Here is a 15,052-nt window from a genome sequence, read left to right as displayed (position 1 = left end):
GTTATGAAAAGGAAGGGTTGTAAAGAGATAGCTTCGAATTTGGGGGTATCAAAACCAAAGCAAAATATGATGAACGTAAAAATAAAATAGATAAACCCCATAATTTATTATACCATACCTGTTCACACTGAAACACTTATCACAATATTCTGTGGATCTATATTAAAAAACCTTGTTAAACTTTGTGACATATTTCCATTCTATGGAGGTCAGGCGCGAACGAACACCCCATAATTTTATTATACCATATTTCTTCAAACTGATACATAATTATCAAAGTATACTTATGCAGATAGATATGAAAAGTCTTTATTAAAGTTTGTGCCTATCTCCATTCTATGGAGGCCAGGCGCGAACGCAGACCCCATAATTTTATTATACCATCCCTATTTAAGTTAAAACATACTTATCAAAGTATTCTCATGTACATCTGTATCAAAAACACTTGTAAACGTTTTTTTTTTTTATTTTTAAATTTTTTATTTCCATACTTTGTGGACCAGGCGCGAACGCAGACCCCACAATTTTAATGAACCACCGTTCTGCCAGATCAAACATACCCATTCCTGTGCCTCGATAAATCTTTTATCATTATATGTAATCAGTTTTTTAAAATAGTCAACCATATAGGAGCCTATTCGTGACCACACACACACACACACAGACACACACACACACACACAGACACACACATTCAGCTTTATATATATATATATATATATATATATATATATATATATATATATATATATATATATATATATTAGGTACTCTATGTGGATACTTACCTTTGTGCTAATAGTGTTGTAAACCCGGAGTGCCTAGCAAAGCTACTGTGGAATAAAAACCCATAAAATCAGTCACCAATAAGATGGACAGAAATCAGGCAGGTGTTCTCCGATCCCGGAGTGATCCAAAGTCATGGTAAGGATTTTTATTCGGTCTTTAATTTACAATCAAAATGTAGTATCTGTTTGATCCTCAATCTGCAGGGAAAAATCCTCATTTGCCCCAGGCAATTTTATAGGTAATTGTTTCCGGCTATGAAACCTGTTCACATTAAGCTTGCCTATGTGTCACATCCAAGCCTCGTGGAGAGGCAGGAAAATAACAACTACAGTATCTTTTGTATTACCTACATTTATCGGACTACTGTTCTCATCTTGGATGTCATTTTCACAAAGTTTCGACTGCTGTAACTTCCGAACTTCTTTAGTTGTACCTTGTCGAACTCGGAAACGTGTCTGTCGAACTCGGGAATTTGGCCCACATGGACCCATGGCGCAGTGGTGAGATGACTTGTAAAAATCAATTATAAAATTGATCTTCTCATTAAGGTTAAAAGTTTAATTGTCAGTGTGGACGACCAAAAATACATTGCGAATTATTTAGAACTTTTATCCAGTCATGGCTGACGGAACGAGAGCATGCCACTCCCGTGAAGTAAATGAAACGTTCCATTCAAAATCCAGTCTAAATTCCCGAGTTCGATAGAAACATTCCCGAGTTCGACCAGATACACCTGAAAAAGGTTGGTGTTACATCGACCGAAACGTTGTGAAAATCACACTCAAGATGAGAACAGTAGTCTGATGAATCCAAATAATGCGAATAACCAATCCTCATCTCAAAATTTCAAAAACGTAATACATTAATCTCCAGAAAAAAAAAACTCGAATAAACTTAGAACCCCATTTCCCAACGTAGACCCCTACTACCAGGTCTCCTTCTCCAACATCAGGGGTCTATGTTCCAACCTTCCAGAGACTGAAACCCAATTACAGGAGACGAAACCGGACATATTCTTTCTAAGCGAAACTGGAATAGGGCCGACCACTTCCCTAGATGAGTTCATAATTAACGGATACTCTTAACAGCTAAATCTGACCCCCAAGATCGCCATGGGCATGGAATATGTGCCTACATTAAGGATGGCTTCCCGTGTGGCAGGGATATCTCTAGAGAAGATCCTAATATACCCTATATGTGTTTCCAGGTTGCACTTGCTTACACCACTGCATTTATATTTGCCCTTTATCGGCCCCATAACAACTGAGTTACTATCTTTAAGAGTATATCTGAGAAAATAGACCACATCCTGTCTACATATCCCTCGGCTAACATCCACATCTCTGGTGACTTCAACGTCCATAACGTGGAATGGCTGATCCATTCAAATAAGACAGACGATGAGGGGAGGTTTTGTCATGATTTTGCCATTGCCTATGACCTCACTCAGATTGTTCGCGAACCCACCTGTGTGCCCGATACTACTGGTCAATATGCAAGCCTCCTAGATCTTTTTCTCTCAACTTCCCCTGAGCTATGTTCATGTTCCGTTCATTCTCCTCTAGGATCCTCCGACCACTCCGTCGTATCAGTTAAGATAAAAATGAAACGTAATAAGTCGCCAGGCGTACCCCTCCACCCTACTGTATACCGATACTCTATGGCTGACTGGGATAGCTTCCGTACATTCATATCTGATCTGCCTCTTCATTTCATGTTTAAAAAGGATGTGTCCTCTATAGTATCAGATCTGACCGAATGATTAATTGTAGGCATAAACCGACATATCATCTAAAATATTCCAACAAAAACCTACCAGCCATGGTTCTCCCCAGAGAAATCACTTTTTCCATAGCTACCAACGTAATAGATGCACTGAGGCTAAAGCTGCTTTCAGGAACTCCCGCAACCACTGTAAAAGAGTAATAAAAAATGCAAGAGAGCTATATTCCCAGTCTGTTAAATCCAAAGTAGCTGATTAGCGGCTTGGTTCCCACCAGTTTTGGCAAATAAAAAATAGGATCCTGAACAGAAGTGTGCCTTCTATTCCAATCATCATCAATGCACCAGAGGTCATCCCGTCAGCATCAGACAAGGTCAAACTATTTGCAAAGAACTTTGCAGCTAATTCTACCCGATGCGACGAAGGCCATCAATTTGCCATATTTCCTCCTATAACACAGAACACGCTAGATAACATACAAATATCTGTGCATGAGGTCGCCAAGCTAATCAAGAACCTTGATTCCAGTAAAGCAACTGGCCCTGACGGCATCCCAATTATAGTGTTAAAAAATCTTCAACCAGAACTTGCTCCCATACTTACGAAACTGTTTAAGCGTTGCCTTAAGGAGAAGTGCTTTCCGACTCCCTGGAAAACCTCATCAGTTTGCCCTGTATTTAAGAATTCAGGTGATAAGTCATCTCTCTCTCAGTACAGACCGATAAGTCTCCTGTCTGTTATGAGTCAACCACCTCAGCAGAAATAACCTTCTTAGTGACACACAATATGGTTTCCGTTCTGCAAGATCTACCGCAGATGTGTTAACGGTTATATTTCACAGGATTAGTGAATCTCTTGATAAAGGCTTCCTTTCTAGGGCAATTGCTCTTGACATATCAAAGGTCTTCGACAAGGTATGGCATAAGGGCCTATTTCACAAGATTTCCAGCTACGGTATAACTGGAAATGTTTTCTCAATCATTAAATCATTTCTCTCTGATAGGCTCATAAGAGTAGTGGTCGATGGACAAAAATCAGAGGCCTGCAGTATTAATACTGGAGTCCCTCAAGGATCAATCCTGAGCCCAACTCTCTTCATGATCTACATCAATGATCTCCCTAAACACATACTTAAATCATTCGTTGACATCTATGCTAATGACACGACCATCTACGGCAACACATCAAAGGCTGTAAATGACAAAGTTCTCTCTGATTCTCTCTCCTCTGATCTCGAGTGCGTGGTTCAGATGGGAAGACGTGGCTGGTTACCTTTAATGCATCTAAAACCAACCCCCTATCTTTACATCACTAACGCTCTAATCCCCATCTGGCATCAATTGAAATGGATGGCTCTCGTCTAGGAGAAGCCCCATGTTTTGACAAGCTTCTGGGTTTGACCTTTACTCCTGATCTGAAATGGAACACGCACATCAAGTCTGTTGCCAAGGTCGCTGGAAAGATGGTGGGATCCTTCTACCGCTCCAGAAGATATTTCACTACTGATGCAATTCTCTATCTATATAAAAGTCAAGTACGTCCAAGGATGGAATACTGCTGTCATATCTGGGCAGGAGCTGCTAAAAACAGCTTATCCTGCCTTGACAGAGTACAAAATAGATTTTGTGGCTTAGTGGAGGATGTCCTTTTCTCTTCCCTGCAAACTCTCTCCCACAGAAGAGATATTGCGAGCCTATCCTTGTTTTATCGTTATTTCCATGGCAGGTGCTCGTCTGAACTCCAATCTCTGGTCCCCCCTCGCCAATCTTTCACGAAAAACACCCGTCTATCTGAATCCATTGTCAAAAATTTTCCCCACTCTTTATCTGTGCCTAAATCAAAACGTAGATTCCATGAACAAAGCTTCTTTCTTAGAATTGCATGCCTGTGGAACTGTTCCGTCTGCCTGCTTCCCACCTGACTACAACCTGGATGTCTTCATCCAACGTAAACAAAGTCCTAATGAACCGCCACCTCAAGTAAAAACTTCAATAAATCTCCACACTAGCGTACTGTACTTGCAATAACCCTTATCCCTGAGTGGCTTCCGGGCCTTGATAAGTGATGACCACCGTGTAAAAAAAAATTATATTTCATAGGAAATATAAACTCTTGATTTTTTATTTATTTTATTTGGTTGCCTAGCTACGCATTGCATGCATTTTCAGCTGAGTAATATGAATTTATATTCGCTCCGGGATTTTTTTTCACTCGGCACCAAAATCAGCAAAGCGTGGGCCATTTCTGAAATGGCGTTTACCTTATTGATTGCTGCATGTCGCTGATCTTGTGCAGTTCTAGGCGGTTCACTTGCTCAAACTTTACCTTCTTATTGAAGAGGGATTATTTTATTGCTAATCGCCTGTGACACCCCGACCGAGAAATACCGATGGGGCTGTCCAAGGATTTGCGGGGGGGGGGGGTCACAGTGCTCCTCCCCAGCTCAATTCTACTTTCTGACCCAAAGTTTAATAATTATTAAGATAAATTAAAATAAATTTATAATTATTAAAATAAATTAAAATAAATTTATAATTATTAAAATAAATTAAAATAAATTTATAATTATTAAAATAAATTAAAATAAATTTATGATTATTAAAATAAATTAAAATAAATTTATGATTATTAATATAAATTAAAATAAATTTATAATTATTAATATAAATTAAAATAAATTTATGATTATTAAGATAAATTAAAATAAATTTATAATTATTAAGATAAATTAAGATTAATTTATAATTATTAAGATAAATTAAGATAAATTGTCCCTATTGATATGATTATCATCATGTGGGGAAAATACAACACCTTCAAAAAGGGAGCACTTTATACAAACATAAAAAATGCTGTTTGTGTCCGTAGACATTTTCTAACTAATGAGGAAACCTCAAGTGATAGGCAAAAAATATCTCATCTGCTGCGATTTGATTATTAAGGATGAAAAAAAAAATCAGAATTCTCGCGTCCTCTGAAAATAAAAAAAAATAGTCACGGATTTAAAATACACCTATCACATTTATACAATATTTAGAAGATAGACAATAAACATAAAGTGCATAAAGTGAAGGTATTTAATTAACATCCTCGTTTCAGAAGTCGACATAACGATAATATTGCATGTAACTACCTGCCCGCCATGGAAGAAACGGGCTTTGGCACTTTATATTGATTTCATCAATTTTATTTAATAATCACCGTAAGAACTGCAAAGGGAATTAATAGATAACATTCAATTAGGAGACAAGAAAACATTTCAATAACAAGGTAGATACAAGGGGTAAATGAACATATTCAAAAAAGGGGGCTGTTATAATTATCGTGTTGCTCCTCTGTTAGCATTGGTTAGAATGAGGAAGGGTGGCGCTCTTTGTCTCTTGATAGTATGCCCTGTTTAAGTCATATCAGTAAATAAGGCACAATAAAAACTTCTATAACGGGTAGATTATTACATTATCGCAACTATTCAATAGACTAGGTATTTACGTTAAATAAACGATAAAAATGTATATAATAATAACAATATATAACTCAGTAATAAGTCCGTTTAGTGGTTGTTACTATATATATATATATATATATATATATATATATATATATATATATATATATATATATATATAAACTCAGATCGGCTTGCTTGCTTGAGCGTTTAAACCGTCCATCCGGTTGGTGACTTCCGGTTTCAAAAAAATCGTCTAGTTATCTATTTCATGGCCGCTCTTACTTAAGTCCGATATTAAAAGCCACTGTTGCTATTCAAAGCATGTACAAGGTCAACAATATTTTTGTGTTAATTTATTTTGACGTTTTTCCCCCCTTACAAATAAATGTCATTTACCATGTTGAGTTAAAAAAAAACTGCTTTAAATATAAATATACAATATATAACTATAATCATATTTATAAACGTATTTACTGCTTTTAGTAGCATTCCTATGGATTCTGACAATTTTTTTTTTTTTGGCCTTACTTAAAAAATATTTTCTCTTCAGGAAGGGAAGAGGAAGAAACTTGGTTTTAGCAGTACTTTTAGTATGGTCTCCTTAATTTTAATCAGTGCTTGCGCTCGTGCTCTGGAAGCTTACTGCGTTTTATTTTTGTCACTTATAACTTAAAAAATTGTTTTCTCGAGACCATAAAAGACATTATAATCACAAAATCACTTTTATTTTGAACATTCTTTATCTAACACTTTAAGCTCCAACGGGTAGACTAATACTATTTAAAAAAAAAAAATAGTGCAGGTCGTTAAATGCAAAAACGTTTAAGAAATCGTAAATAAATAAAAATAAATGACAGGGGGAGGGGCAGATCGAACTTTTCTCAAAGTGAAAAGTCGCAAAAAAAGAAAACATAATAATAATAATAATAATAATAATAATAATAATAATAATAATAATAATAATAATAATGGGGTGCTGAAGAGGTCAACGTCAAATCGGTTCTGTAAATGGGGAATCGATTTATTAGATTGTATGCGAAATTGAACCCTCTTCCAAATCTTTAAATATTGATTGTTTTCATTTTTTTATAATCTAGTAGCTTACTGTTCAATAATCAGCAGAAATAGTTGAAAAAAAGACGAAAAGGAATACATTGTAAGGGGGTACCGATTGTTCAGGTGCACCTACATATTTAAAAAAATATATATTCTTTACCAAAGTTGTGCATGATTAAAACTAATTTTTGATTTAAAAAAACTCCGTGTTTCGTTTCCAAAATTATTTATTTACGATTACTTTATTTGTATTTTTCATTGCAATTTGGAATTGTTTTCAAAAAACAAAAACAAAGCAACTATGTTTTCTAATGTAATAAACTATTTGATCAATTTACATATTTAATAATAATATTTAGTATTTTTTTTACTACCTAACCCAGCGTAGTTTACCTCCAAAAAAGAAATCAAAATCTACTTTTTTGGCTAATATGTTTCAACGGCCTTTAAAGATAATTTGGAAGAAGAATTTTTTTAAGTAACTAAAATTTACAATTTCAACGTGGGGGATTATTTTCCTATGTAAATTTAGCGCAAAATAAGACCTCACTTCTTGGCGACGTAGCGAGACATGTAATAGTTAGCATTTTTTTTCAAGTATGATGGTGGGGGTAGGGACAGAAAGTGGAAATGAGGGTGGGGATGAGGTCATAAGTTATAAAACATTTTAAAAATACGTAGAAACACTTCAAAATGTGTTGGGAGATTTTCATTTTTGTTTTTTTGTTTTTTTAAATTTGCTTTGAAAAAGTCTCACCGTTAAATATTAATTAATTTGTTAATTATTATTTCCTGATATTTTAAGAATGTTAACACAAAAACAAGGATTGACCTTTTCAATCAATTCTCTCCTTGCATTATTTTTTCTTTTTGTTTGTTCGTTTGTTTTTTTTTTTTTGTTTTTTTTTTCTTTTCAATTTTTACAACGGATTACACTCCTCTTATATAATGTATTTTTCATTTAATCAAAGGGTAATTATGTTAATTCCTTTATTATCCAATGTATTCCTTACTGTTTCCACTAGTCGCCGTATTTGTTTTCGCGCGTGCGTGCATTCAAAGTTTTTTCGTTTATACATTAAATCTGTATACTCACTTGCACTTTTATACATTAATTTTGTACACTCACTATTCTATAGCTAGCTATAATGTATACTGACCCAACGAGTCACGGGTAGTCAAGGATATATAAATAATTAAAATGAAATACTGAAATCCCGTAAAATTACAAATTATATAATACTGTAAAATTTGCTTTCAGTTAAATAAAAAATTTACTGAACAAGTTAAAGCAAATTTCCTAATGAATCTCAATAAGGACCATCCACATAACTTACCACAAAATGCTAGTTTTATTTTAGTGTCTTAAATTCCCTTCTCCACCTTCCTTATTGTGCTGATGAGGAGATGAATATTCAAATACAATTATTCTCAATGAATTTTCTCAATTGTAAATAAAATGAATATCGTTTCCGATACGCTCGTACACTTAAGTTGATTTTGTTTGTTTTCTCTGTTGAAACTGATTCATAATTTATAATTAATCCTTATAATCAATATATATATTTTTTCCTCAATTTAATCCCTTACTTTTGGACGTTTCTATTTTGAAAATAAATAAATAATAGTTATAATTCCTTTTCTATCCTTTGCAAATGATTCAAATTTTTGTATGTTATTATGGTTGATAACGACTACCAGTTGTGAAAATTTCAGCTTTTCACAGTTGTTATTTCTAACAAATATTAGGTTTTAAAATTTTGTCCCTTAGTTTTGGACGCTACTGTATATATACATATATATATATATATATTATATATATACATTCCAATCTCTCTCTCTCTCTCTCTCTCTCTCTCTCTCTATCTATCTATCTATCTATCTATATATATATATATATATAGAGAGAGAGAGAGAAAGAGAGAGATATATATAGAGAAAGAGTGTGTGTGTGTGTGTGTGTGTGTGTGTGTGTGTGTGTGTGTGTGTGTGTGTGTGTGTGTGTGTTTGTCCTGTTCTACTTAAAACCTGTAAATACACGACTTTTGTCATGAGGTGATTTTTTTCTTATTTCAATCTTCATATAAACATGCAATAAATGAAATGACTATTAATATTTTGTTCTTCGAAGAAAAAACTACTATTAAATCAACAAACAAACCCACGACAATCAAACCCACGACTAAGCAACCTACAACGATCCAACCCACCATGACAAAACCCAGAACAACAAACCCTACCACCACTAAACCTACTACGGTCAAACTCAAGACAACACAACTTAGAACAACAAAACACACCACAACCCTACCCAGGATAACCAAATCCACTACAATCAATCCAAAGACAACAAATCCTACCACAACTAAACCCGCCACGACCAAACCAGCAGGTATGGATTTTTGTCATGGAAATATCTAAGGGAAATCTAACAGCTTGGTAATCATTAGCTCATTTTTTTTTTCATTTTCCTTTGGCCTTCGCATTTCAACCATCAAAACGATGAAAATTGTTGTGTTCTTCTCCCTTTTATGTTTTTACAGGGTGGAACACTAAAATTGTCGTCATAAAGAAAACAACACTACAGCTTTATTTTAAACTTTTTATTGAAAAAAAAAATCAATTCAGGTAACTAGAGCTGACATCTATTCAATGTAGCCGCCTTTGGTCTCAATCACCACATCGATACGGGACCGGAATTGGATGGATGCCGTTTCCATAAGCACCGGCGGTAGCTCGACGAATACTCGGCGGATGGTGGCAATCAGGCTGACTTTAGTGTTGTGAGAAGTCATGTTGGTGATTTTCTCGACGTATAACCTAATGGAGTATTTCAGCGGGTTCAGGTCAGGAGAGTAGAGGATCCAGTGAGAGAAAGGTACAAAGTCATAGCACTCTTTCTGAAGCCAAGCCTGGGTCTTTTTAAACTTGTGGGCCAGCGCCGAGTCCTGCTGCCACACCCACGGTCTGCCAGCGACAATCTGATTTCACCAAGGGATTATCACACTCTTCAGCACATCCAGTTACACTTTGGTGTTAACTTTCAAGTCGAGTTTGAAGATGCGAGATGGCATGATGTGATCCTCACTTGAAACCGCACCAAACACCATAATCGTGGCCGGAAACTTTGTTGAGCTCTGTTCTTAAGCATTGAGCCGTCTAGATTTGCATTTTGAGGGTGCTGGTAATGGTCCTGTTCTCACAACTTGGATCGGTAGAGATCATGAGTTGTACAGCGGCGCATCTTCGATTTCGCTTGGTGAACATTGTGTCACTTTAAGACGTGATAGAATACTTCCATCGCTCTTAGGATTTGTATACAGCTGGTTAACTAATAGATGGTCTGCAACCAAAAGAGAAACCCGGTTTTACTCAAAGAGAAATTGTAGCATGTCGTCTTTTCTATTGCGACAATTTTATCGTTCCACCCTAATTAATTTCAGCCGGGAACACGCATAGTAAGCTCGACCTTGTGTCACATGCAGACCTCGTGCTTATTCAAGCAAATAACTATGTACTAGTAATTATAAGCAAACACACGTGCCATATATTTTATCTAGGTCATCCGCTTAATATTACATGTATTTCTATCTTCGAATTGTGACCTTATTCATGATAAAGGGTTTTTTTAAAGTGTTTTCAATTAACTGGCGAAAAAAACTTTCGTTTCAGAAAACATTACAAAATGATTATTTTCATTACCAAAATGCCTGAAAACGAATGAAATAAATATGACAAAAATGGAGGTGGAAAGACCCAAAAAAGATCTCGACGACGAGATTTCGCCCGTTTAGTGCGGGCTTTTTCAAGAGTAGAAATGCAACTGACGAGAAGATTAATAATATATATATAAAGGGGGCGGGGGCAGTATATTACACATATTTACATATGTATATATACAATATGTGCTAATAGAAAAAAAAAATTAACGAGTGTCTAAAATATTTTCATGAATAATAATTTTTTCTGCTTCCATTTTTATCATCTCGTCGGATTTTTTATCCTATTTTAATCAATAAATGTTATCTAATAAATAACGATTGGTTGAACTGATTTTTATATTAATCCTAAACAGAATTTCATCTGATACCATTATAGTTGCTCTGCTCAGCGTTACTTATTAAACGTTGGTGCATGTTATTAAAACCAGTGGATTCTCACTTGATTTAATTTCTTTATCAATATTAAGTTTTATCTTTCGGGATAATTTTCAGATGTGGCTACCTTTTGTATTAAATAGTATAAATCGTACATTATTACTACTGAATTACCATTTGAATTTTTTTTTTTTTTCAAAATAAAATTATATAGAAACAAATAAACTATGTCTACAGAAAAATACCTCATATAAAATTACCTTCTTCGGTTGCAATAACGGCACATAGGAACACTGGATAAATGCAGCTTTGTTATAATATTATCAAATATATATTTTTCGTTTTAAAATTAGTGAGTTATTACTCTCTTATAATTTATAAATGAATCCCGCGTTAGGTTTAATATTTTCACGTTTTATTTTCAATTAAAATTCAATCTGATTAAATTTATTTGGAAAATAAAACAACTGTGATTCAATTGCCAACCAGAGAAACGGGCGTGACAATTAACACCGGAAGAGGCACCGTTATCGGACTCCTGTCCAAATTCACCTTGAATTGTTGCGTTGTTGCTGCATTTATAACCTCACTTGGACGTCTATTCTAATGTTCAGAGATTTTGAGAAAGCCGCCCTCCTTCGATTCTGTCGAAATCGGCGGTGAAATACTTTCTTGTAGTATCTGCATAGATCTCTTTCTGGAACAGGAAGGTATTGCTTGGCCTTTTGGCCAAGATCAAAGTTAAAAAGTGTAGCATCTGTTCCGGCAGATACTGCAAGCAAAGACCATATGTGGCGGCAACCTCACATATAAGACCATTACTCTTGTAGTAATCAATTATTGATCAACCCTTCATACCAATTGTCACTATCAAGCTTCCCTACTCCCCAGGGAGGCTGATCACCATTTCCCCAATCTCTCCACATGAAAAAACGGCCTTGTGCCTAATTTGCTCAGTGGGGAATCAAATAAATACAAACATAATCTCTTCCTGGAGCAGGAGTGAATAACATGCCCTGAGGTATATTATAATCAAATACTAAAATCAGATATTCACGCGTTATCGTCGGTGCTCAAGGAAAAGAAAAGATAAAAACGATTAAGTGGGCTTTTATAGAACAAACCTTAGTGATCTTGTAACACTCGGGTATTAAGTCTTTGAACTCACTCTGGATATCATGGATTAGACATGGAAAACAAACGTGTGATTTGGTGAAGGAGACATAAAGTGACAAAAATCTTTCAAGAGTGAGTTTGCAGAAAGAACGCTGTATGTGAAATATAATGCTCTTTGATTTGTTAGCCTGAATGCAATGTTTAGATGGCTTAAAAGACGAGTCGATCAGAATCTCAAGATATTTTATCTCGTGCATCTATTTCCGTTTTAGCTTTCTGCTCATCGGCAATTCTCTTCATTATTTAATCTTGTATCTATTATTATCTTGTATTTATTTCTTTGTTTCCTAATGTGTTTATTAGTTACATGCTTGTTATTTGGTTGGATTAATCTTTTATGAGGATATGCTTTAAAAAAACAAACATTTGGCGTTGCACTGCTGATCCGGTTTAAATCAACGCCGTGTCCCACTGGGAAAAAATGGTTCACTGCTAATCGTGCAGACATGTAAATATAAGGTGAGACAGAGCAACTTGCTTATTTGGAATATCAATTAAATTTAAATAAGCAAGTTGCTTTGCCCCACCCTATATTTCATATGTTAATGTGACCAATAAGTTTCGTTTTCTTTCATTGCAAGCATCTTTTTCTTCTTTACGCCATTCAGTTATTTCTTTAAATCATATGATATACGGCATAATCACGTTGACACACCGGTTCCCGCTGGATCACCGAAGTTAAGCAACGTTGAACCTGATCAGTACTAAATGGGTGACCAATTGGGACTTCCAGGTGCTGTGTGTGCTCTACGCTTATATCGGCATTGTTTCCGGTCGTCCTGGTCTTCTCCTTGCCATTGGACTCAAACAGTGCCGATTCAGAAGCGGTGTGGTTAGGGATTGCGCAACCCTTGCCTCACAATTACACGCGCTACTGCTCCTAAGGAGTATCCTTTGTCTTCCAAGACTGAACAGAAGCATGGAAATCATTGGTTTGCTTCGAATATGTTTTTATAATGTATGTCTTTGTGACGAGATAAACATCTGCCGTTCAACTGATGTAAAATGCCAACCAACGTGGCTTCCGCTTAGAGATACGACTTTAACAAAAATGCGAAAGAGTTTAACAGTCCGTATTATTTAGCTAATTTTAACTGGTTTTTTTTTTTCATCTTGATTGTTATTCGCACAACGTTTCAGCTAGTGTAAACCATATCTCCTTCAGGTGTATTTTGTCGAATTTGGAATCTTTCTATCCGTGGCATAGCAGATAAAGCATTTAGTAAAAGTCAGTTGTAAGTCACACTTGCGTATCAATTAGGATTTCTAACAGTTCATATTATTTGCATTAATCTGATTTTTTTTTTCCTCATGGTAATTGTTATTCGCACAATATTTTGGCTGGTGTAACCTTCTTCTTCAGATATATCATGTAAAACTTGGGAATCTTTCTGTACGAATGAACTACTGGCGTAGTAGATATAGTACCAGACACGTAATTCAATTGTAAATTACACTTGCGAATTACTTCGGATTTCTACCCAGTCGTAAGTGATTAACGATAGCATGTTACAGCTGTGGATCAAATACGGAGTTCCGTCCGAAACTCCGTGTTTGGCAAGATACATCTGAAAAGGGCCATCGGTTACGTCGAGTGAAATGTTGTGCGAATAACACTCAACATGTGAACAGTAGTCCGAATAATTCAAAAATTTAACCGTCTTTATTATTTGGTTTATCCCGACTACTTCGTTAACCTTGAGCGATATTCGCACATAGTTTTGGTCGATGTAACTTTTTTTTTGTTCAAGTGTATTTGTCGAACGTGAAAATGTTCTTGTCCGCAAAGAGCTGTGGACGAGATTTTTTTTTTTATTTATTTCAATCTTAATATAAACATAAAATATAATCCTTGCATTCCGTGAAATACATATTAATATTTTCTTCCGAAGATAAAACAACGATTAAACCAACAACCACGCCTACGACTATGCAATTTACAACGATCAACCCCACCATGACAAAACCCCAAACTGCAAAATCTACAACCATTAAACATATAAAAGGCAAACTCAAAACAACAAAACTAGCAACAACCAGAATAACCACCTCAACCAAAACCAAAACCAAAATAACAATACCTATTACAACTAAACCTACCACAACCAAACCTTCCACAACCAAACTATCAGGTATGAATTTTTTGTTATGCTAGCAAAAACAGTGCCGATATCTAAGCGAAATCTAACAGCTTCGTAATCATTCGTTCATTTCTTATTTTCTTTTGGCCTTCGCTTCAGGATTTTAACCATCAAGACGATAAAAATGGTCTGCTCTTTTTCCCCTTTGTGAACGAGATTGTTTTTCACCCATATTTAACGATCAACATCTAAACGAATCGTCAATTATCAATTATACATGTCTATTACATAACTACAAAGATTATATCTTGTAGTTCGTTATCTCCTTACGTTTTTAGCCGGTCGTCGAGTTAGGATCAAAGTGTAATAACTGTTTTATTCTAAAGCCAGGAAAACTCCTCATAGACTTAGATATTTTAATAGGTAAGCAAAATCGATAGTAAACACCGCATATTAAGCTCTGCCTTGTGTCACATCTACATCTCGCGGTTGTTTTATTGAAAAGCAAGAAAACTCCTCATAGACTCAGAAATTTTTATAAGTAATCAAACTCGGCAGTGAAAACTTGTGTCATATTCGCGCCTCGTGGTTATTCAAACAAATATCTATGTACTAGCAACATATATTTTATCTGGGTGGTCAGTTTAAAATTACATGCAATTTAGTCTTCGAATTGTGACTT

At 35.3% G+C, this 15,052-nt stretch overlaps 1 protein-coding gene and 1 pseudogene across 4 annotated transcripts in view; both read left to right on the top strand.

Moving 5' to 3' along the window:
• Positions 1-15,052, top strand: part of LOC145260471 (cysteine-rich venom protein latisemin-like) — a 145,208-nt gene that overhangs the window by 95,168 nt on the left and 34,988 nt on the right. The gene's annotated exons all lie outside the window — the stretch shown is intronic.
• LOC145260774 (5S ribosomal RNA) lies at positions 12,918-13,034 on the top strand (annotated as a pseudogene).

This window comes from Euprymna scolopes, chromosome 36 (genome assembly GCF_053919585.1).
Source record: "Euprymna scolopes isolate OS-2025 chromosome 36, ASM5391958v1, whole genome shotgun sequence".
Classification (NCBI taxonomy): domain Eukaryota; kingdom Metazoa; phylum Mollusca; class Cephalopoda; order Sepiida; family Sepiolidae; genus Euprymna; species Euprymna scolopes.
The sequence above is the reverse complement of the archived record's forward strand: the minus strand, read 5'-3'. Positions and strand labels throughout refer to the sequence as shown.